Source organism: Acanthopagrus latus, chromosome 10 (assembly GCF_904848185.1).
Source record: "Acanthopagrus latus isolate v.2019 chromosome 10, fAcaLat1.1, whole genome shotgun sequence".
Taxonomy (NCBI): Eukaryota; Metazoa; Chordata; class Actinopteri; order Spariformes; family Sparidae; genus Acanthopagrus; species Acanthopagrus latus.
In genome coordinates this window covers 17,331,769-17,356,048 of record NC_051048.1, presented here as the reverse complement: position 1 = coordinate 17,356,048, position 24,280 = coordinate 17,331,769, and the positions used below count along the sequence as shown (strand labels likewise).

General features: G+C 41.9%; 1 protein-coding gene across 4 annotated transcripts in view; it reads right to left on the bottom strand.

Moving 5' to 3' along the window:
• The window catches only part of kdm6ba (lysine (K)-specific demethylase 6B, a), a 98,368-nt gene extending 74,490 nt beyond the window's left edge, over nt 1-23,878 (bottom strand). The window contains exons 1-3 of one of the 4 annotated variants that reach the window (XM_037112508.1): nt 23,257-23,878; nt 20,570-20,768; nt 19,691-19,731 (exon numbers count right to left, since the gene is read on the bottom strand). The gene's annotated coding sequence lies outside the window, so the exon portion shown is untranslated. Of the gene's footprint in view, nt 1-9,676; nt 9,831-19,690; nt 19,732-20,569; nt 20,769-21,807; nt 21,996-23,256 lie in introns of those variants that run through there. The other 3 variants (XM_037112509.1, XM_037112506.1, XM_037112507.1) reach the window with 3 other exon arrangements.
• Nucleotides 23,879-24,280: the final 402 nt, after the last annotated feature.

The following is a 24,280-nucleotide window of genomic DNA, read 5'->3' as shown; positions in this document are numbered from 1 at the left end:
AAACAGCCCGAAGGCACAGAGCTGACTAAACTCCATTTTCCAGCTGCATGGACAAGCCAATCAGCCACTAACTTCAGAGCCTCTGTTTCCGGAGGATGAGAAAGGACAATCGCCACAGCGACATTGCATTGGGATTACATCACCGATAGGAGGGAGAAAATATGCTTTTCCTATGAGAGTTTGTTTGATGTATACATATATTTAGGCACAGGAAGGAGAAACAAAATGTGTGTGTATGTGTGTGATTGCTCATATCCAGTGTCTAAAAAATGACCTCTGTGTTGAATGTACAATCACTAAAGCTCAAGTTACTACCAACCCTTCCTCTCTCTGTCTGTCTCTGTTGAGATATAAGGTTACCACTGGCTCCAGACAGCGAGGCTAATACTCCTCCTCCTCCTCTCTCACCTCTCTCTCACCTGACCGGAGGAAGGGAGGAAGGCAGGGAGAGTGGGATGGAATAAAAGGATGGGCGAGCAGAGACAGGAAGGGGGGAGAGAAGCAGGGACAGAAGGGGGAGGATGAAGAAATTGAAAGAGAGTGAGGGGTGGAGGGATAGTAGACACACACAAACAGGCAGAGATTTATATAGAGTGAGAAAGAGAGATGAGAATGAGTGATTGTCCTGTCCACCTGCGAGATTGCCATGAAGAGAATGGACAGGAAATACAGACACTGCACACACATACACACACACATATACACACACACACGATTGGACATGAGATCTGGGGTAGCCGCAGCAGTCAATAGACAGAAACCTAAGATGGCGGAAAATGGGGGGCCCATAAGACCCCTCCCTGCCTGTCTCCCCCCTCTCTCAATTGAACTACGCAAGGGGCCCCTTCAGGGTCATGCGCACACAAACATAGAGACGCACATACACACCCCTGACCCTGCCCTTCCCCCAAACGAGCCCCTTATTGATGAGGTCACTGGCCGAGAGGTCATGTCCCAGTGACAGAGAGAGAGATGGAGATTGAAAAAGTAGAGTATTGGGATAGACAAAAAATGAGAAGAATCAAAAAACCCTTATGCTGAAATGCCAATGACATTTTACACAAAACATCTGATATAAACAACTTAAAGAAATTTTGCATATATCAGCTCAAAATGTATACACTGGATTTCTACGTCAGAAATCCCCCACAACCTTAATGGAAAGTCCTTCAAATGCTGAGTAGTACAAAGCAGAAGCTGACAAACACCTGCAGCTTCCTACTGTATTTCTAAAACATCTTAACCCTGCTGTAAGTGACTCAAAACAACAACACCCACTTCCTTTAACTAGAATTTAGCGCTATTTATGTGTGAACTGAAACAAGAAAATATGATATAACTTTTGGTCTAACCTACATGTCCGTTGTCTCCTCCAATTTGTCACAGTATTTCAGTGTGACAGATTACAAGAAACAGCCAAGGAAACTTTGATGAGAAGCTTGTTTTTGTCTTCCTGTCATTCACATTGTGACGAGAAACACTCACATTGTCTGTGTTTCTCTTTCACATATACAGAAACACATAGACTGACTAGATACGTGTATGGCATATACTACACATTTAATGAAACACAGTGGTGTACCAAACCATGACCATACATACAAAATCTCACAGACAAACTCAGACTCATGATTTAATCAGACCAACAAAGTGTCACCGGGCACATATGCCTGAATATTAACAGTTTATCTGAATTGGCCAACACACACATCATGGTTCCACGGTAACCTGTGACAGCTGTCTTATATAAATGAATTGTGGTGGAAATTTCTGTCAATAAAAGAGTAAAGTCAGATCTGTCTTTTCGGTAAGTTTAATCCAACCATCTGCAGATGGACTCACCACACAGTCAAATTCATGAGCTGAGTGAATGAGCCCCGAGTAAAGGAGTGTTCACAATTTTATACACAGATATCAACAAGGTCAGGGGAAGAGACAAGCACTCTCGGTGCCAGCAGTGATTAAGCTACACACACGTACATACGACTATCCCAATCAGACAGGCTTCTCATCGACACAAGACGTAAAGTTAAAACTTCATGACGCATGACCTGGGACTCTGTGCAAAGCATAAAATTATAAGACATAAAACATAAGACAAGAAGACGACTTTCTATCTGAGTTTTGGCTGGTTCGTGACTCTGTTACAATCATATAGGGCAGAGGTTAGGTGTTCATGCATTTGCATAAGATATCAGTCACATGAAGCAAGTTAGATGAATGTTTTTAAGAAATCATATTCAACAAAATAGTTCAAAATTCATCAACCCATAATGAAAAGGAATTTTTCCATCACAGCGTCTAATATGAGCGTGAAATGTGCCCACTGGACATAGGTCACATACTGGTGATGTAAAGACTAATCCCTGCCTTCAGTAATCAATGACTACTTCATGTGATCTTTATCAGCAGATACTGTACATTTTGCCCAGGTCACTAATATCAGCACATCATCAGTATCGGTGGATAAAAGCTTTAAAATCAAATACTTTATCGGCTCTAAATTAACGATAAAACTATACTTCGGGGAACAAAACTCTCAAAGTTGACAATGTGACACTCTTCACATGGAAAGAAACAACTTGCTGTGTTGCATTTAAAGCCAAATTTACATGAAAGCTCAAATGATTCATAATTTTCTACAGCCATTTCGCAAAGTTTGTTGAGTTTCAGTTGAGTTAATTCTTTTTCCATCAGTTTCATGAAATGTAGACTGCTGCGTAAAAAAGGTGAATTGTTGCCCTTTGATTACCTCTCAACTACTACGATGTCATAGAAACACTTCGCCTCCACAGTTGTACTTACTTCCTTTGTTCTCTCATTCACGTGCAGCTCAGCATGTTATGATAGCATTCTCGGCTACACATCAGAGGCAGAGGGAATAGTTCTATCTTGTTTTATCTGCCTGCACTTGAATTTAGAGTTGCTCCCTTCAGACTCACTTGTGAAAAAGAGAAGAAATGTCATCCACATCTTTATTGTAAAATATAGCTAGGCATTTTCACAGGCAGCCAGACAGAAAGAAAGAACTAAAAATAACTTCATAACAGAGCGAGAGACAGAGCAAGTTAAAGAGCAAAATGGAAGAAGACACAGATAGAGTGCAGGTGAAGGACTAAAGACAGAAAATTTGTCTTTGTTGCCTTCTTCTTTCCTTATCTCCCTCTCTTCACTCTTCAAAGAGAGCATTATCTTAAACTGCATAATCAACTCCTCTCTCTCGTCTTTGCTTTCATCTTTCTCCTCCCTCAGTCTTTCTCTCGTCGTCTCTGACATCAATTTCTACTTTTTCATAACTCCTCCACACCCCCACCCATCTCTGTGAAGGGGCAGTCAGCAGTGATCAGAGGGATAATAAACTGTCACTGTGCTGCATGGAAAAAACACACACAACCAGAGGAGATGGAAAGGCGTACACAGTTGTGAAGGGAACTTTTCTGTGTAAACAGATAAATATTGGCAGGAACAGTGTGTTCTGTTATTCACCATGACACCTGCTCTACCCTCATACTCAATATCTTTCTTTTTTTCTGTCTTTATCTGAATCACAGCCTGTGAAGCACAGAGAGAGAGAGATCACTGAAATTCCTTCATCCAAAGTCTCACTGTCGCTGTCTACCAGACATTTCAATATATGCAGACTTTGCTGCTTAAATGCACAGAGCAACCCACTGAAGAACATCAAACACATGCACTCACTGCCTGTGACCCAAACATATGCACGTGGCCCTGCAGTGATGCAAACTTGGCACATTTGATTCCCACGCATGCTCACTTTCATTTTAACACTCTCTCTGTCTTGCTCTCTCTTCTCTGCGGTGTCTCTGTTTTTGTGTCGCAGACTGATTGTACAGGAAGCAAAGGTAAAGACGGAAAAAGCCAGAGAAGGACAGATTCGAAAGAGGAGGAAAAGAAAAAAAACAGCGAAAAAAAGGGGGGGGGGGGAGACTGGGCTCGGCTACTCAGATGCTTTTTGCTTCTTCTATTTCTGAGCTGCAAGCCATGTGTGTTTGTGTGTGTGTGTCATTTCTATTTTTAAACCACTGCACAGAGGCTGACTGCTTTATTCTCTTCCAACAAGTCCCACTGACTGCACAAGTGCACACTAGGAAACTTTTTGAGTGTGTATGTCCATGAACAAGTGTATAATGTTCTCCATTGTTACGGAGGTGGAAACCATGTGCACGTTGCTGAAATGCTCTCATTCCATATTACTGTTGATAACTGTGTGTCCGTTTCAAGTTAAAACTGTTATATCAATGTCATGTGAATACTGTTTGCATGTGTATGCATACACACACACGCGCACACACACACACACTATCAATAAGAGGAGCATGGTGATAACCCAAATGAAACCAGTGGGAGAGCTAAGAGCCCAGCTTCAGCTCCAGCTGGGGCTCCTGCTTTTGATCTTATCTCTGCGAGTGCATGCTCTCTCTCTCTCTCTCTCTCTCTCACACACACACACACACACACACACACACACACACACTCAGCTAACAAGACTAATAATGCCTGTAATTGCTTTGTTTTCACATGAAGCGGGTGAGCGGCACCCTCTCCCTCCCAATTTTTCACTCATCCCTCTTCTCCCTCCATCTCTCATTCTGAATAACTGATTGTGAGGATTATTATGAATGAATGATGGGAGGCTATGGGACGGCCACTGTATGTGTGTGTGTGTGTGTGTCTGTGTGTGTGTGTGTGTGTGTGTGTGAGGAGAGAGAGAGAGAGAGAGAGAGAGAGAGAGAGAGAGAGAGAGAGAGAGAGAGTGTGTGTGTTTATTATGTCATCTCAAATCCAGCCATGCTCTATTAGCAGAGTTTGATTCATAAGTAGGAAGCCTCACTTCAGTAATTCCCCTGGCAGCCGTCGGCACAATAGATCAATTACACACACGCACACGCACACACACAGAGTAGAAAAAAAACTAAATGACAGTGGAAGGAGAAAAATATGTACCCGTGAGAGAGAAAGCTGAACAAAGAGAGGATGAGAGCCAGGAAACAGGAAGTGTGGAAGGAGGAAATGAGAGGAGGAAGGAAAGAGAAGGGGGAGAGACAGAAAAATGTGTAGACAGAGCGGATGCTTTGTTTCTGCTTCTGCCCACTTGTGAGGTGACGTACAATATTCCTGCCTTTCCAAAAACTGACAAAAAGGTCATTGTTTGTGTTGCTGCTGCCTCTTGGCCAAGTTTGATCATTGACTACCACAGTGTATATGATGACTCAGTACCTCAGATAGCTTAATCAAGATTACACTCATCTCACACTGCCTGGAGAACAACATGCGCAAATCAAACGCTGCACCAATAAAGTCGGACTGTTGATAATTCATCCAGCAACTGTGTCATAAATGAATAATTGATGATGAGTCTATGTGACTGATGCTAACCCACATTCTCATGAGTGGATGCACATGCAATACCTCAGCCTACTTCTATGCACAGTGTATGTCATTAACAAGCACAATGGCAAAGGGGCAAACAAAGCCTACTGCCATTTGATTTGACTTCATGTTCAATAGGTGGAAGACTATACAGCAGGAGACTCACTTTCATTGATTAAGTCAAATGTCATAAACTTTTACCATTTTACCATCTGAACAATATAACTTTTGGGTACAAATAAAGGCTATGAAGTGAATAGTAATGAACCCAGCAGTTAGATATGGGGTACTACGGGTGGAGAAGGGGTGGTAGTGAAGGGGGTTCAGCGCTACGTGACGCCAGGCGCGTACCCAACGCACCCTGGCTTGCATTCAAACATTTCTGCTAAAGAGCCCCAAGTCCCTGGAGGGATCCCTGACATGAGCCCACAGACATTAAACACACAAATATATACTAGCACTTCACACACATAAAAGACCAGAAAAATACAAACACTCAGAGGTACAAGACAGTGTAAGTACACATAAGAGTCTCCTTACATAAAAAGGGTACAAACAAATGGGCATGAACAAAAGAAAAGCAACAAAAGCCCATACTAAATGCACATACTAAGAAAGCACACACAATAAAATAAACAAACAGACGTGAACATGCAAACTTTCAAGCACGCAGGAAAACGCACACACACAACCATCACTTTGTGTGCATGGCTTCTTTGGATACAGCCCAGCCCCACACAACAAGCTGCATGAAATATTCAGTGAATTTTTCAACATGTGCTCTTTCCCCTTTCGCACGTGTAGAAGTGCAAAAAAAAATGTAGGGGGGGGAAGCGATGGGGAGATGGGAAGAAGGGGGGGGGAAGGAGTCAATGAGGGCAAGGCAGAGAGAGCATTAGGAGAGAGCGGACGAGCGAGCCAGAAAATGACTGGGAGAAGCAGAGAGAGAGAAGAGAGAGAGAGAGAGAGAGAAAACCCAGCTGACTGTGTTCCAAGCTACTCCCCTTAGCAACAGCCCTGGCTCAGCCTGCGTCCCATTGGCCAGTTGACAGCATGCATCACAATCCCATGCATGGCTCCTCAGCCAATCAGGGGTTTCCTTGCAACTCTGCATTTTGGATTTCATTTTCACCATGGCAACACAAGCCTGCTCTTGGCCATGGATGTGGCCTGTGTAGTGTACACACACGCACGCACGCACACTCTCCATACTATACACACTGTACAGTGATGACCATCCCTTGATGAGTTCCAACCAAAGCAATTTGTCTGAAAGCTACAGAGATATAAACAAAACTCACATGGCAGGCGAACTAACTCACACAGCTAACTGCTGCATCCCCACACCTGTGAATGTGCAATCACATGTGCCTAAGTGTTACACACTGAAGAACACACGGGAGCAGAAATACGATTTCATCCAACACAGTCAACGCAGGAAATGCTTGGATCAGTACCTTCAGACACATGAGAAGAAACACACGGTCTTACTCCACAGTCTTGTCCATCTGTCAGTCTGCCTCTTCAAATAAAAGCACACACACAGTACTCCCTCAGATTCACTCTTAAGGTTCAAGAGGTTTTTACACTATCGTCTTGAATGCGTTGGACTGTGAAGCAGAATTCTGTACAAAGTACAAAAGTCACTGAACACATAGCAACACATTTGTAACATATTGATGTATGTACCACCTCTGAAATGTCCTGCATTTTCCTTCTATATCATATCAAAATGAGTATCTCTGGGTAATGCACTGACAAAACAAGACATATAAAAGACATCACCTCGGCCTAGGAGACACTGGGATGGACATTTTTCACCATTTTCCAACATTTTAAAGCCAACAATTAATCAATAAATGTATTAAATAATTGGCAGATTATTATGTAATGACAATAATCCTTAGTTGGAGACCTTTTGTGTATGTAAGTGCACATAATCTGCTTCATACTTCACTACTGCACATCCCTATCGTAATGTGCTTGAGCTGCCATTACAGGAGCTGATGTTAACTGAAGGGCTACAGCAGGCTACATAGCAGATGTCTGCTCGTAATCTGTAACCTACACAGTACTAATAACTGTTCAAGTGATTTCTGTTTCACTGGAGAAACTAGCTTGTTGGGATGAGACCTTAACATGGCACTTCATACATTTCAAACACCCATGTGGGGAGAGAGACACAGACAAGGTAACTAGCTATGTCCTCTTTGTTCTCTCAGTGAGGCAAGATATATAAAGGGTGTGAGAGAGGGAGGGAGAGTATCAAAGATATAAAGACAAGAGGAGAGAGGTGGAGGGGGGCACAAAGACAAAGAGAGAAGTAGTAGTGAGAGAGGTTGAGAGATGCATGAGACAGAACGGCTCCTGGAGAATAAGCAGGAGGAGAGACAATGACTAGCAGCTCCTTTACAGAAAGACACATGATGAATGGGTCTGCTGCCTAAAAAGCCAGCGTGTGTCTGTTCACCCCACAGTGTGTATGTGTGTAACTACAGAAGCAATCCATCTGGGCCATTGTGGCAGTGTCCACACGGCAGGTTGATATCCAGTATCCCCTCCCACAAGACGAAACACTACCATCAGCTCCATAAAACAGCACTTGGGGTCACTTGTCAAACTTAACAGCAGGTAATTAAAAGTAATAGCAGAGCTTCCCCCTTGGGTTTGACGATATGTATACCACAAACAACAATTAGTCAGCCAATTACCCTGGGGCCTAATTATAACCGCTGTCCATAGGAAGGTTTTGGGGGGGACAATAATGGGCTCTTATGGTAACCTGTGTTTATCTAAGTAATCAATGATTAGCATGATCACTGGGAGAGGTCAGCACCTCACTTGGAAGGCTGGTTGCCTAACTGACATTTCTGCATTGCTGCGGTTAATTGGTACAACAGTAGCAAACTGCTGTTTTCTGTAAACGGTTTGTACATATTAGCATGACATCGTGAGGGTTACATTGGGTGTTACGAATTCAAAGAGCAACACACCAAACATTGCTGAAGACTAGTCATATTCCTTTTATAGTTTCATGTAGGATTGGGCAGTATATCAATTTTATTGTTACCGTATTGGGGGCAGTGGTAGCGGCAATGGTGGTCTAAAGGTTAGAGAACAAGCAGGATAAATCTGGGTGAGGAAAGTGAAAGGCAGCGTTGTCCCTCACTCACTACATCACAGAATTGCTCATGAGCAGGGCCCTTAAGCCTAACTGCTCCAGTGGAGCTGTTCAGTGGCCTGCAGATCAGCTTGTGGTTGTACAGAGTAGCTTCCAGGTGTGAATGTGTGTACCTGTGTGAATGTGACCAGGGTGTTCCTGTAAAAACGAGAGGATTGCTCTCAGTGAAACTCCCATGAAGGTATTTGGTCAATATTATTGTGTCGTATTTGATTTTAAACACAAATATTATTATTTAAAGCCCTGGGTTCATGTATCTGAACTGTGAAGAACAAATACATATTTGTATTGTCAGATTGGCTAGCCATGCTAAGTTTGTTTTACTTAACCGCCTAAAAATTGCTGTGTTGAGCTTTTATGCTATCAGGATAATATATACACAATACATGTGACTCGCGGAGCTTTATTGGCACAAGTGCAACAGTTACAATGATGCATTAGTCGGAGGCACTGTGTACTTTATTTGGGCTGATTCAATTAAATGTAGAGTAAGGGTCCTCCAGTCTATGTGGATGTGTATGTGCATGGATTTTGTAGCTCTCCGAGCAGAGGGCTAGGCGGCAGAAGCTCCTCTAATCGAGTTAGCTGTGATAACAGGAGTGGCAGCTGGCTTTCCAGGAATATACTCTCCTACTGAGCATGCACTCCCTGCAAGTGGATTTCACACATACATACACTGATTTACACACAAATGCTCACAGATAAGCATGCATATACGCATGCAAATGCACCCAGCCTGACCCAGCTTTCTTTTTGAGGGTTTTAAAAATGCATGTGTGGCATGCTCTGGGTCTTCGGAGAGTAAATGCAAAATGTATGTACACATGGTGAGACAAGCTTATTAACACATCCATCTGTATATTCACACACCAGCTTCTATATATTTCTCGCTCTGTTACACCCTAACCCACACAGCCCCCCTCACATGTACTCAGATGTCACTGTTTCTGTATATTTCTGTGTGTATTGTTTATCTGCTGGCTGCTCTGTGAGCCATGTAGGTAGGTCAACAGGTAAATGATGCCTGGCCACCTTTTTTGAACACAAACCTGAAAACCCTCTTAGCCACATATTGGCCCATTTACACTGTCTGAACTCACTGACCTGTGCCAAATTGTGTAGTTGTGTTCATCAGTTCTGAATATGTTTGGATGGCTGATGCATGGCTTGAGATACAGCTCTCGGAACAGTTTGTTTTTCACGCAGGCTTCTTCTTGGAGACTTCTAGGTCACAAGATCTTGGGTTTTTCAAGCAAGTCTACAGAAATGTCAAAGATCACATCAACAGTCATAGGTAGGCACAGGCATAAAAATAAACACAATTTTAAGATTATATGATGTCATCCTAATGTCATCATGTATTTGGCTATTGCTCATATTTGTTATGACACATTCTGCCTACACACTGCTGTCAAATATATTTCCCACTATGTGATTAACACTTTCAAAATTCTGAAATTCAGCACGTGTTTTCTTCACGAGGACACAGACAGAACAGTGTACAGGTAAAACCTCAGTCATCAGTATAGTGTACCACTACAGTTTCTGCATTCACTGAATACTTTATCCGTCTGTACTGCTATATATCGCCCCCTATTGAATCCTACTTGGACATACTGTACATACATAAAAACATTGTACTTATATGGTAGAATATATTCCTTTAGCAATAGTTCATCCATAAGTTTGTTTAAGCCAATTAGCTCTCTGTGTGTGTAGTCCCTTAACAGAGGGCACAATGGGAGTCCACCAGTCCCTGCACGCGCTGTATATTTGTAGAATACCACGTGAATGCATGTGTTTAAAGTTAAACATGACATGTCAGTGCTATGTACACACCATCTGCAAATGTGGAAAATGTGTGTTCATCATTTATGCTGTCAGCTTCAAAAATACCCTCAAGCTCCTTAAAGTATGTTGTATTCTTCCACTGACATCCTGTGTTTATGATTTTGTATGTACAGTGTAACTATGTGTTTAACATTACTGCTGAAGAGTACTATGTAGTTTACACAGGAGCTCCACATGCATGTCAAAACAAGTCATATTAACTATGAAAAGCTATTCCATGGTTAAGAAGAACTTTGGTCTCTCTCAGCAGATACCTATTATGAGCTAATATCAAAACACACTGATGAAAATATATAATATTCCTTTAATTGGTGTCTAATGTTTGAGTATTTCTGTGACCCTGGAAGTTTTACAATCATAGGGTGCTTAAAATCTATTAAGATTAAACAAAAAATTAAAACGATGTTAAATTTTTTTGCTTCATCTTTGGCCTGGTCTGTCGTAGCATTGGAACTGTTCATTTGCCTTTATAAAAAAATGCAGAGCTTTAACATATGGGCATCGCTAATCTTTCATACCATCACATAAATTTGGATTAATGGGAATTATATGCAGGGTTGTCAGGTTGGATTAGTGGCCAGCTATGCTAATCCAAAAATGGACACAAAGTTTGGTCAAAAGATTAGTCTTTTTTGGGTTTGTTTATAACATGATTAATATGTCAACTTGTATAGACATCTGGGCTACGATGACTCAAAAGTTCAATAAAAATGTATATCCTACAAGCAAACACTTCTAATTGAAAAGATCTGAAAATGATGTGTATGGACAACTCAACTTTACGTACCATATTCTATAGGTGCTGCTTTTTAAAATGATATTGAATGATTCATGGTACAGTATACATCACAGTAAAGGCAATCAAAGTCATTTAAATCAAATTTACTGGAGGTGGTAAGAAAAAGCAAAAAATAAAACAAAACTACATGCAACAGCAACAGAAGGACATTGACAACAATTTGACAAGATAAATTCAACGCCATCACTCGATATGTAAAGTCAAGTACGAGCATGTCAAAATAAAAAGGCTTCAAGGTCTAGTTTCACATCTGATCTATAAGATCCCTCTCTTCCAGCTCATCTCTCCTCCTCTACAGCCTCCCTCTCCTTTCTCCCTTTGCTGGCCTCTCACACACAAAGGCAGGGGGAGGCAGAGGTGGAGGAGGAGGGAGGGGAAGGAAGGCACAAAGGGCTGGGAGCTGCTGGCTTGCCCTGGGGAGAGGGAGGGTGAGGGGGTGGATGGGGGGTAACAGGGGGTCAAAGGGGGGCCATGGGGGTGTACAGGGCTAGGGGGTGGGGAGAAACCTGAGAGTCAGAAAGCCAGAACAGGAGCTGGGGTAGGAAGATGGGGAGCGGTAGTGGGAAGGGAGGGTCTGAGGGTGAGGGAGCACAACACAAGACAGCTTATAGCTCCAGTGGTGTTTTTTTTTATTTTTTTTTATTCCACTTTGAAGGGGGGTTGGCAGTGGATTTGTTCAAGAAAGGGATTTGGTTCGGGAGATGCACATCCACTATCTACCAAAGCCTGTGTAAGCTTTACAGCTGCTTCATTTTTTTATGTTCAAGTCTTGTGCCCTCTTCTCCACAGCTCAGAGCAACAACTACTGCACCTAGATTTTCTTCCCACAACACAACATGAAGGCGTTGCAGCACTAAGGCAAATCTCTGTAAAAGCTTGTGGGAGCACTAGTTTGTCCTCAAGACAATACAACTAATCCAGTTATGGTTTGGAACAACAACAACAAAAAAAAAAAGATGATCACACTGTGGGTGTGAATTTATGAAATACTCCACTAGATTATCCAGCACAGAGTGGGTCTGAAAACATGTTGTTTCTTGTTGAAATCTTTGAGTTGCAGTGATGATAGATGCATCTTGTATGTGTTCATCATGTGTAAATTGCCATGGTCATTTCCTGTGAGGGTCAACATTCAGCCTCTGCAATCAGCATCGACTTTCACAAGTCTACACTTTACTTCTTTTGATTATGACATAGACTGTCAGAGGCTTGAGATAAGAGAAGCAAATATAAACATGACATAATAATAAACATTCTTAATCATTTAAACAACTAGAATCCTGATACATATTTTTGTATTTGTCTTGTTTTTATCTGGCATGTTGATTAACACAAACTAGCGCTCTATTCCTCACATGGTCAGAATATAAACTTTATACAGGAGCTAGCAATATAGAAGTAATTTTTTTTCTTGGTCTCTCACTTGTGGACCCATTCATACAGAAACACACAACAGTCAGGTGATGTTCAGTCATACACTGCCCAAAGCGCCACATGAGGGACTGTTGGCCTGACATCAGGGTCCATACAGTATGCGACTTCAGGCTTTGTGGAACACTACTTCCCAGTGTACAGACAAGGAACAATCTATAATTGTGCGAAGAAAATCTACGACTCCAGCACAAGGACAATCTGGCATTGTATATGACTCATGTTTGCAACAGTATTACTTAAAGGAGTATTTGTAAAAACATGAAAAGGGCTGTGATATTCACTTTTGCTTTAAACGGCAAAACCTTACAACATCCACAATACACTGCACTGCGCCAGAACATTAACCACTCATGCTGATGGGTGGCATACTGCGAGTGGTGCAGTGCTTGGTTTTGGCTTGGAGTCCATTTTCAAACAGTAAGGGAAGCAGCTGGTAAGAAACAATACTGTATTGTAGCTGAACAGTACAAAAATATGTGTTTGAAAACATTTAAGAAGAGAAAGAGACATTGAACAAGATCGTGGTTCAGACTTGATCACAGCGTGATAAGAGTTTTTCCAGCCTTCATTTTCACTAAACAGGAACAACATAGTCGCCACTACAGTTCAGAATCTGTTGCAGCTAAACTTGGCTGAACTTTAGTACTGCCTACTGTAGTTTGAAAGTTTTTTGCAGGTTGAAAATCAGCAAAGCTCCAGTTGAAGTGTATTAATTTTGTCCTACTAATAATCGCAGCTCTGGGCATTTGCTCTGGGCTGTCTGGAGAAGACAGTTATTTCACATAAAAGGTTACATCCCTGTCTACTTGTTGACTCATTTTAGTATGTATAAAAATACCGCATGCGCACACACACACACACACACACACACACACACCCCTTTGCACTAATCTTGCACCATCTAACCTCCCCTAACTACCTTCAAAACCACTGTGGGGCCTTAAGACACTCACAGATGCTCACATCAGCACAGAAACACTATATAGTAAGCGAGGCCAGAGTTTATACTTAGTTGCACTATCAAAACAGACATACACACACACACACTTTACTTACAAACACATACAAGTATAGATCATATCAACAGAGGCTAGTGACAGCTGGGTAAAGCAGGCCAAACAGCAAGCACAGCAAAGGACAGGAGGCATGTTGGGCATCTTCTTCTTTGCAAACTCTGTCACCCCTACGGCACACACACACACACACACACCCTCCAAAGAGAGCTTACATGAGATCTAGCACGCACACACAAACCCAATGCCCTCTTTTGCAGGAAAGTTACATAACCAGAAAGGCAGAGGAGCTCTCTTTCTGCACACCTCTTTGTTTCATCACACCATTCCCTTCCTCTAACCTATCTTTCATCCCTGCCTCTCTGTTCACAGCCAGTTGTTCTTTACTTGGACTCGGCATTTCTTGAACATGATCTCTTTTCACTACCAGCTGTTGTTTAAATGCACTAAAATCCCTTTGATGGCCTAAATGTGACTGTTAAAATCTTTAACAGGGAGAATGTGGTAATACGCCCTCATAGACCTCCAGGAGGTGGATGATGTCAGCTCCACCTCTCCTCCTTCCTTCCCTACACCACTCCTCCCTTGATGACACCACTGATGATGACAGAAGAGGAGGAGGGTGAAGAGGAGTCTCTCCCCCTACCTCTCTTTCCTGTCCTCCTCCTCACCCACTGCTTCCTGCCGTCCTCCCCCCGAGGCATCCTGAGTCAGCTCTCGCCACCTCTCTCTCAGTCTCGCTCTCTACATCCTCCCTTCAAATCTGTTCTCATTTAAACCAAAAGCATTGTTCCTTCTTTTTATCCCAGGCCCTTCATTCTCAATGTTTGAGGCAGAGCCACGCATCTATTCACAACATCTTAATCACTGCTGTGACAGATTAAAGTCAGCCCAGAATAAATAAATGAGAAGAATTATCTGTTAAAAAATGTTCTGACAGCATCCTTTTCTCTGTTGCTTCCACTGGGTGTGTGGCACATGTAGATGGCACATGGACTGAAGCATTTAGAAGAAAGAAAAGAACAAGGAGGAGGATGCAGACAAAGCAGATGGGAAAACAGATGCCATGTCCAAATGTCCTGTCCCACGCCTTGCACTCAACACTATCACCTGCTTGTATGATAGAGCGTGTAATGCAAACTGGACAGTGGGCGACATCACAAGTTATTTGGGGTATTGGCATTTTCAAGGCCAGTAAAATCTGACTCATAACATTTACCATTAAAGGGGAAAACCCTTATTAATGAAACCAGTGGCCATTAAAGGGATAGTTTTTTTGAAGTGGGGTCATATAAAGTACATATCTATAGTCGATCTGTTCGCTACCGTACTCACGGGGTCCAGAGAAAAAGCGAAATAAACCACCTAAAACAAGGCTCACCTCAAAAAGTCTATAACAGTTCAAGTGTGCGTTGTATAGGGAAAATTCACACCGCTTTACATCGCCGTCAGATCGCCCTTTCTTTTGGCACTACATTTTTGTCAACCGTAGAACCTCCGTATCCCTACACATTAGTGCAACTGGGCAACTGGTGATCTGCGAGCAGCGAAATACAGTGCGAGGCCCAGCTGATGGATGAGAGGTTTACTTTTGATAAAAACTAAACTTAACAGACCGTCGAACATCCGTATCCCTACGCATTAGCGCAACTGCGAAGGGATACAGAGGTTCTACGGTTGACAAAAATGTAGTGCCAAAAGAAAGGCAGGTCTGACTTGTTTTAGGTGGTTAAATTTTGCTTGTTCTCTGGACCCCCCAAAGCTGAGCGTCCGGGCTGGAGCAGCTCTCTACTTCTCCAAACTGAGGCTGTGCTAATCGGTGATTACGGTCGGGAACAGATCGACTATAGATATGTACTTTATATGACCCCACTTCAAAAAAACTATCCCTTTAATGGCCACTGGTTTCATTAATAAGGGTTTTCCCCTTTAATGGTAAATGTTATGAGTCAGATTTTACTGGCCTTGAAAATGCCAATAACCCAAATAACTTGTGATGTCGCCCACTGTCCAGTTTGCATTACACGCTCTATCATACAAGCAGGTGATAGTGTTGAGTGCAAGGCGTGGGACAGGACATTTGGACATGGCATCTGTTTTCCCATCTGCTTTGTCTGCATCCTCCTCCTTGTTCTTTTCTTTCTTCTAAATGCTTCAGTCCATGTGCCATCTACATGTGCCACACACCCAGTGGAAGCAACAGAGAAAAGGATGCTGTCAGAACATTTTTTAACAGATAATTCTCCTTTAAGTAAACTTCAGGTAGCATCCTGTTGTTACATGTCGAGTGACAAGTATAAATGTTGAAATGAGGTTGGAAATACATTACAACGATATTTAGAATAATGTAACTATCTCTAATGTTTCTATATTTTATTTGGACCATTGACAACATAATACTAACAGTTGGTAGGACAGGTAGAGTGACAGTGACTTTTCCATCTATCAACATGTCTTTCATCTTATAAGTTACGAAAGACTCTTCCTGCTACCACATTACTGTGGTTTTGTAACAGTGCTTTGGTGGGTCTTTTATTATGAGAGATATCCAGTGAAGGATCTGTTTTGTTGCTAGACTGTGAACACCATCAAAACATCACACCCCTGTCCAGTGGTGCCAGCATACCATTACACAGAGGCATCGATTAGCATTAGTTGTGACTCTGTTACTACCCCCGCCGATGGCTCAACTGTCCCCCATTATACCTCTAACTTTCATACAGATGGTGAGCATTACTGCAAAGTAATCATGTGAAATATATTGTGGTTTTAGCTGGCTAGTGTTAGCTAATGTCACATTGCTTGCTAATGCAGACTAATTACTAGTTAATGTATCAAAATACTCTTTTGAGTGAATAATGTTTGCTAATTAATCAAGACTCCTGGGACTGATCTGGCCAGTAAATTGGGTGTTTGCCTTGCAAACTACTGTACTTTGACAACTGTTTGTGGACTTTCCAGGCCCATGTTAGCTAATATTGCCAACCATTAGTGCTTTAAAGAAGCGGAGGAGACGCAGGCATGACACTCAGGACCACAGACTCCACATCTACTGGATTTTCTCTGATAATTTGTCCACATTCTGCTATATGCAAACATGAGAGACGGTGATGATTTCATTTTAGAAGTTACATTACAATTTGTTGACATAGTTGCTATAAAAAGTGATTAATACATTCACAAAATTGCTTCACACAGATTCATATTGCACAATTAACTTCAGCAAATGTAATACATCAAAATAATAAGAAGCATTTATTCCTCATCAATGCCATTCCTGCATTTCAAATTTAATTTGAGGGTTCATCCCCTTACAGTATCAACATCTGCAGTACAGTACCCTTACTGGAGTCTATGGACTCCTACTGATCTGCACTGCAAAACTGTGCAGCTGAACATATGCCACTCATCTACAATGTCTTAAACTTGATCCCTGTCCAAATAAAACGTCTGACAAAACTGGTCCCAGGTGCAGCATATGGAATTATTTCACTTACAATGAGGCAACATCAAAACCCTGGTGTTAAGGGTGCTGCCAAGCTCTTTAAGTCAAACATGCTGACATCATCATTACCTTAGATTTATTATTAGTATGAAAGTCAACTCTCTGGAATCTTACCAACACTAGAGGGAATGACACACAAACAGCTTGTGAACCCTACAACATTTCAAGTATGTAATGAGCAAAATCAGTACCAGGATAACAGTACCAGCCATGTTGTGCATTTATCGATGTGATGCATAAAAACGCTAGAAGCTGTGATGACAGCAGATGGGTACCACTATGAGACTCGAACCAAAAGGGAAAAATGATATGAGGCACCATGTCTTAAGGGTGAGAGTGTTCACATGTGTACAGAAAGATGCTGATTGACAGGCTGTCATTATAATAGATGCCAGTGCTTACAGTTACATGTTTACCAGAAAATGTACTCTTCGTTGTTCAGTCAGCCTACGTGTCAGTCAGTGTAACAGATAAGGTATGACCTCCACTACATAATTTACAAAGGAACCAATGATGGGTAAGTCTTGCGTCTTGCCCAAAAAACACTGATTTTTGCAATACACTACACCTAAAAGATGGAATATTATATATATATATATATATATATATATATATATATATATATATATATATATATATATATATATATATATATATATAATGTACCAACCGTCAGTAATTAGGACTACTTGATCTATAATAATAGTACTGGAAAAAAAGTTTTTAGAGATTAGCTTTAGATGCAAGTAAGTGAAATGAGAAAAATAATTCTTATACATTCAAAGGACCATCTTTATTTTGTTCTAGAACCTCTCATCTCTCCCTCCTACTTTCTGCTCAGTAACATGTGTGTATGTGGTCTTAAGGGAATTTTTGTGCACATGTACATTCATGTGTATAATGGATCTGATTCATGACCAGCTGTAAATGTATGTAATAAAGCTGAGCAGGCTAAGTGATGGAAAACCCCAGGTGTGCGAGACTCGGCTGGGTCTTGGGAAATGCTGGTGTTATGGACTGTGTGAGCGTGTCTTTGTCCCTCTGATGGAGATCAAAACACTAGGTGAGACGGGTGTTGAGGTGTTTGAGATGAAATTCAAGTGAGGGTTGTGTGTGTGCAAATGAAATAGAGCTGGTATTTGGTTAGGTGTGTATACACCTAAGTAAAGGTGTTAAATGTATACTGCTCAACTGAACTGCATGTGTGTGCTTGTCTGGCCCAAGGCCCAATCAATTTATTAGCTGGAGTGACACAGGCAACTGCTGAAGGGAAAGAGAAAAAGAGCTACGTGTAAAACATTGAAGGCCTTGTCCACATGCACACAGATATTTTACAAACCGAACATTTTCCTCTGCGCTTTGGCCTATAGATCAAATGCAAACAGCATTTTAGTTCACTAAATTGGAGATTTTCAATTATCTGTGTGTGGACAAAACAGGGGTTGGTAAATTATGTTATCACCTCAATTTGTGTTCACAGTTTGACTTAGCAGTGTTTATGGTTGTGAATTTATCTTTTTTTTTTTTCATTACAAAGCTCATCACATATACTCAGACAGATCATCTCTGGTGCATGGTTAACATGGACTTTATTGCCGCCTACTGGCCTGGCAATTTTGTTTGAGCATTTAATTTTTTTGGGCTCCTATGTCCAAAGCAGAGATCATTTGTAAAACCAGGCTATTGTCATCAGATTTTATTCTATTTTTAAACTAAGCGGAAAAAATATCTGTTTAGAAAAATGTCAAAGAGGGGAACAATGCTAAAAGAAGAGGCTCCAAAAAAGCACACACATCAATTCACAAATACAGAAATATAACAAATCAAACTGGTTCATGTGATATAATGTTCGAGCAAGCAAGCAGCAGGCCAGTACAAACTTTAAAATATACTGTCTATCAATAATATGTGACTGAGTAAATGCAGCAAACCTTTTTCATCAGGCCTCGTAACCTGAACGAGTCAGTCACAAAGTCTCCATATAAGGTGCATACTGTGTCAGAGAGGCATTCCCTGTACCCCAAACAAACCGTCAAAACAACAGGTCCATATTACAAATGGAATGGACAAAACGGTCTAATTGAGCGCAAAATGGTTGGAATTTTGTTTCTAACAGTTATGATTTCAGTGGGTAAGTGTACTTTCAGGAAAAATGGAGAAAAAAATCCCTAAGTTTGTATTTGTTTCTGAAACATTAGGGACAGCTGTGATGGAAATCGTGAAGAAGAGGAAGTTCTACACAGATCTGATGCCACATCTGCAGGGTCTCCCAGCAGAATATGTCTAAATTGTGTGTCCAATTACACAGTATCAGATGTTCCATATGAACACATTGTACCCATTTGATGGCTATTTCAATACATATGAGCTAGTCAAACATTTCATTGTTCTGAAAGAATCTCAGCCAAACGAAACAGGAATGACAGACATCCCGACATGACAAAACAGGGAAGTATTTTCATCCCATGTGTCATTTCAGGCAGGTCAAAGTCTGGATAAGAGGTCAAAAGTCTTACCTGGGCAGGTGTGTGAATGCAGGAAAATATAGATGGCTCCCCTGCAGGGAAAACAGAGTGATATGGATCAGTCCAATTTGTCTGACGTTATTAACAGTGAGTTGTGGGAAAATTTGGGGGTTTATTGTTGACTTTTTTATAGAATGTATTGCAAATTCATTTAGAACATTTACTTTATTTGTGAGTAAATGCTATGAATTAGATACTAATTCAAACTGGAACTCTTCTAAAGACAACAACAGTAATTAGAAATAATACAGTCCAGTTGCCTACGATACAGCACCTAGATTTACCATGACCTGGATGACTGAGATCAAAAATACAGTAGTAGGTTTTATACAGAATAAGAAATTAACTTCCAAGTGTTATAATAGTCAATCAATTTGGTCATTTTTAAGCAAAAATATATAACTTTTGCTTGTTCCAGCTTTTTCAATGTACACATCTGCTGCTTTTCTTCATCATTTATGATTGTGAATAAATAGTCTCTGGGTTACGACTGCTGTTTACTGTTGTAATAGCCAGTTTCCATTAACCTGAATTGTAAACTGAAGTGGGCTGGTCATATTCAACAGGTTGCCCTAACCCTGGCCCTTGAAAATGCATCCTTGTTACAATGGTTCAGCTCAAAACTGGTGGTGGAAATGTTGGATGGTTTCAAAAATCTTAAATGGATCTGGTTCAAGAACCAGAGGTAATTTGGTGGGAAAGGAGTGTTTGGACTGTGGGAACTTGTGAGCACTTTTCAACATTTCTTTATATTTTGCAGATTAAACAATAAGTCTGGAAAGTAATCGATGATGACAATAAGTATTAGTTGAAAGTTATGTATGAGCCAAGCTCTTAAATTAAACTATATAGCTGCTTTGTCCATCTTACCATCACTAATGAAGACATCAGTGCTTTCCATCTTCCTCGATGTACAGTCCATCTTGTGGTGCTGGTGATGTAACGTTTGCCCATTAATGCAATAGGTCACACAGCCCGCAAGCCATTTCACTCAAGCCATTTCACATCAGGCCCTGGAGGTTCCTCAAACACAGCACAGCAGGGCTTGGCCATGTCCCTCAGTCCTTCTCTGTGAATGGGAAAGATAAATATTCATGTTTTTGATCATAGATTTACAAAATGAGGCAGTAACTAAGAACAATACTAACACAATATCAAAACAGTCATCAGTATCACTGTCTGTAAAGTACATCTGCATGGCTGAACTACAACTGCGATTGATATGGTGTTTTTTATTTTCTGATCAAATTCACAAAAATGTGGCCTGCCTTTCCACAACTGCACTGTAAGGAGTTTGCAGCTGTTCCCTGAAGACTAAACCGAGACTGGACTGCGAATGTGTCGCCATCTAGGGGAGAATATGCACACTTGCATGTCAGCAACATTTGCAGTTAATATAACTTTATTCACTGTATGACTACATGATGCACTGCCTAAATGTTGACCTGTTATCCTTTCATCATGATAATCTAGGTCAAAGCCTCAATACTTTAAGTATTAATGCCACCTCAAGTATTTCTTAATTATACAGAAAAGGAGATATTATAAAAAAGCAAGCAGGCAAGCGACAGATGGTATTTGAGGCCACCAAATTGTGGCCTCAAATTGATTGTTGCTTAGGGGTCCTTAAGCAACACTATGGGCTCTATTATCAGATAAACGAATAGTGAAGTGGTATTTTCATGAGAAGAGGGACCGTGAGGGAGGTGTTGATGTTCATACTATCCATACTGTGTTGGCTACAGGTCACAGTGGTGTTCCTGTGTATTATGTGGAACTGGCAGTGTTGCTAATATTGCACAGTTGTTTCAGTCTCAGATTGGCGCAGAAGCCATTTTCTTGAATTATAATGCTACGGTCACTGAAGTAGCCTACAACAAAATGTACCTTAACCTGTATCACAGACCGCATGTTGCTATGTTCCAGCTTGGAACTTTCCAGATACATTTGTTCAACATAGCACCTTGAAATGGTTTGACCAGACTTTCAAGTATGTCCAAAAGACCCGAATTATAAGCGTTGGCACAGTAAAATGTTAGCTGCCCCACGATATTTACAGTTTTTGCAATTAAGCTAGTTAGCTTAGAAAATAAATATAAGCACGTTACCATGTTTCCCTAACATTACGGCTTTTACGCTACCCGCCTGCCGGAGGACTTCAGTCTGGGGCCTTGGAAAAATACTGTTTAGCCTTAAACTTTTGAAATGAACTAAATTACATATATAAATGAATGCATAAACCCAGCTATTATCTGCTTTGCGTGGTCCTCCTTGGAGCCTTCCCGCTACTGGCCACAATCGTTTAAATTTGTTGCAGCTGTCAGTAGCTCCTCAAATCGCACTGCATTGTGGGACATAAATTCATGAACGACAAAGTAAAATGAAGGAGATATGTTATTCCTACTGATATCTAAGCTTACACAATGGTGACATTTTGTAGTGCCGGCACACTGCTCACCCTCTTTATAATTATTTAAGCAACGTAGGATGTAGAATTAAGACACACACGTATGACAGACAGGTGTTGAGCATGACAGGTGCATTGTGGGTCCACTGGATGGTGGGGGGTAAGCGCTATCGCTGCGTTTGACAAGATAGAATGACTTGAAATAACGCCTAACTTCCGCCGTAGTTTGAGTGATTCATTGTCCTGAGTCGCCGCCCAGTGGCAAAATGGCCGAAGCGCAGCGGGACCCGCCAGGAGAGGGGTGGAGACAGGAGGGAAAAAAACGAAGGGGAAGAGAATTCAAACGCTCTTCCTGGAAATAGTAGCGAACCCGCCACAACTTCACCACATGACATTTCAGAAAGAAAATGCGACACTCCTTCCCCAGAAACCAATGAGCCCGCATTTCATTCACCGGGCCGCCAGTCGACCCCCGAAACCCGCACAAATAGCACGGCCACGCGTTGTGTATCACGCCCACGGGCACGATCCATCGCATTTTTCGTGCATTTTTTAAACGTGTAATCGAGATCAACACGGGGGCGATTGCGACATCACCAACTCTACCTTCCCGTAAACGATCCCTTTCCTTACGGTAAAAAAAAAAAACTAAAAAACATGACATCACCAACTTCAGTTTCAATATGAATGTCGGGAAAAGAGACAAAAACAGCTGTCATGGGCACAGGAACCCGAGACTGCTGCAGTATGGAAACTTATCGGCCCCAATTCATGTAAAGTTAGACTTGTGTCGCTCATTTCGCTGTGAACGCACACGATCGCATCGTCTCCTTAACTATCACGAATATGCAACCCTCTATTTTTTACAAAGATGCGGGTTTTTCCCCCCTGCTCTGCTAAAACCTTGACTTCAGTCTGTGATCATCGTATTAATATATCGTATCTTTTTGGGGGGGCCCGTCATGTTGATCGTGTCCTTTTAAAGCTTGTTCTCAGGATGAGGATCCTGTAGTTCAGGTTGTTTTCAATGGAGTCTGATTGGTTCCCCTGTTACAATTAGGTAACACGGGGCTGTAACAGCCTCACATGTCAGCATGCATGTATACCCCCCCCCCCCCTTTGCGGAGTCATAACTGTGCGTAACGCTTACCTTTTATGTGCAGTCCCCCCCAAAAAATACAAATAAATGTGCTGGGGAGGTGCCGTGCAGACTCTCGTGTAATAGTGGAAAATCTGCAAAGCGGTCCATCTCCGTCCCCAGCCACGGATGACGCAGCCCCCTAAAAAAGCCCTCTCCCAAAAAAAAAAAACATGAAGCCCCATTCAACCATCCGTGAGGCGTTTTGAGGTGCAGACGTCGACACGGGGAGCACTGTACACGCAGATCGCTCGCAGCCCAGGTTGAGGAAAATGTGGAATGGTGTTCGCCCATGGGCAAGGCATGACGGAGGTTGGGGAGGGTCGGGGGGGGGGGACTCATCAGTGAGCTTGCATCTCTGCACAGTCATATCGCCTTGCTAAATGATTGCACAGCTCGTTTCCTCCTCTGAAGACCATCTGGTTAAAAAAATAATAATAATAATAAGATCGCCAGCTCCTGTAGCCTCCAAAGGGCTGGCGGCGGGGGTTTGCATTGGGCACGGATTCCCTTGATCATCCAAAAGAAAAAAAAAGAAACACAACTGATATCCATTTCCGAGAGCGGAGCCGTCCGCCGCGATCCGAGCAGGCAGCCCTTAAAGAAATTGCGCAGTTTTTATTCCATTGAAACGGAGACTCTTTCCCTTCTGTCCCCGCTGAAAAGGCTCTTTCCCTTCCTCCTCCCTCCCTCCCTCCTCTCTCCTTTTTCTCTCTCTCCTTCTCTCTCTTCCCTCATGCAGGTTTATTTTCGGTGGAAGAGTCTTGGACATTCGCTGCCCCGCCTCCATAGTCACTGGCAAACACAGTGTACAACTTGCCCAAATTCCATTATTAACTACTATTCAGCGGGAGAACAACTGGATCCCGGGTTTCTTCTCGTAGGAACTGTTTGGTTCAAGAGTCGAGCTCTCTGTTAGAGGTGGTTACTGAGGAGGGGCAGGAGCCACTCCTGGAACCACAAGTTGTGCTTTAAAGATCATGTCAGGTCCCTGTCATTTCCCAAGAAGCTGAAAAAAAAAAAAAAACTAGGGCAA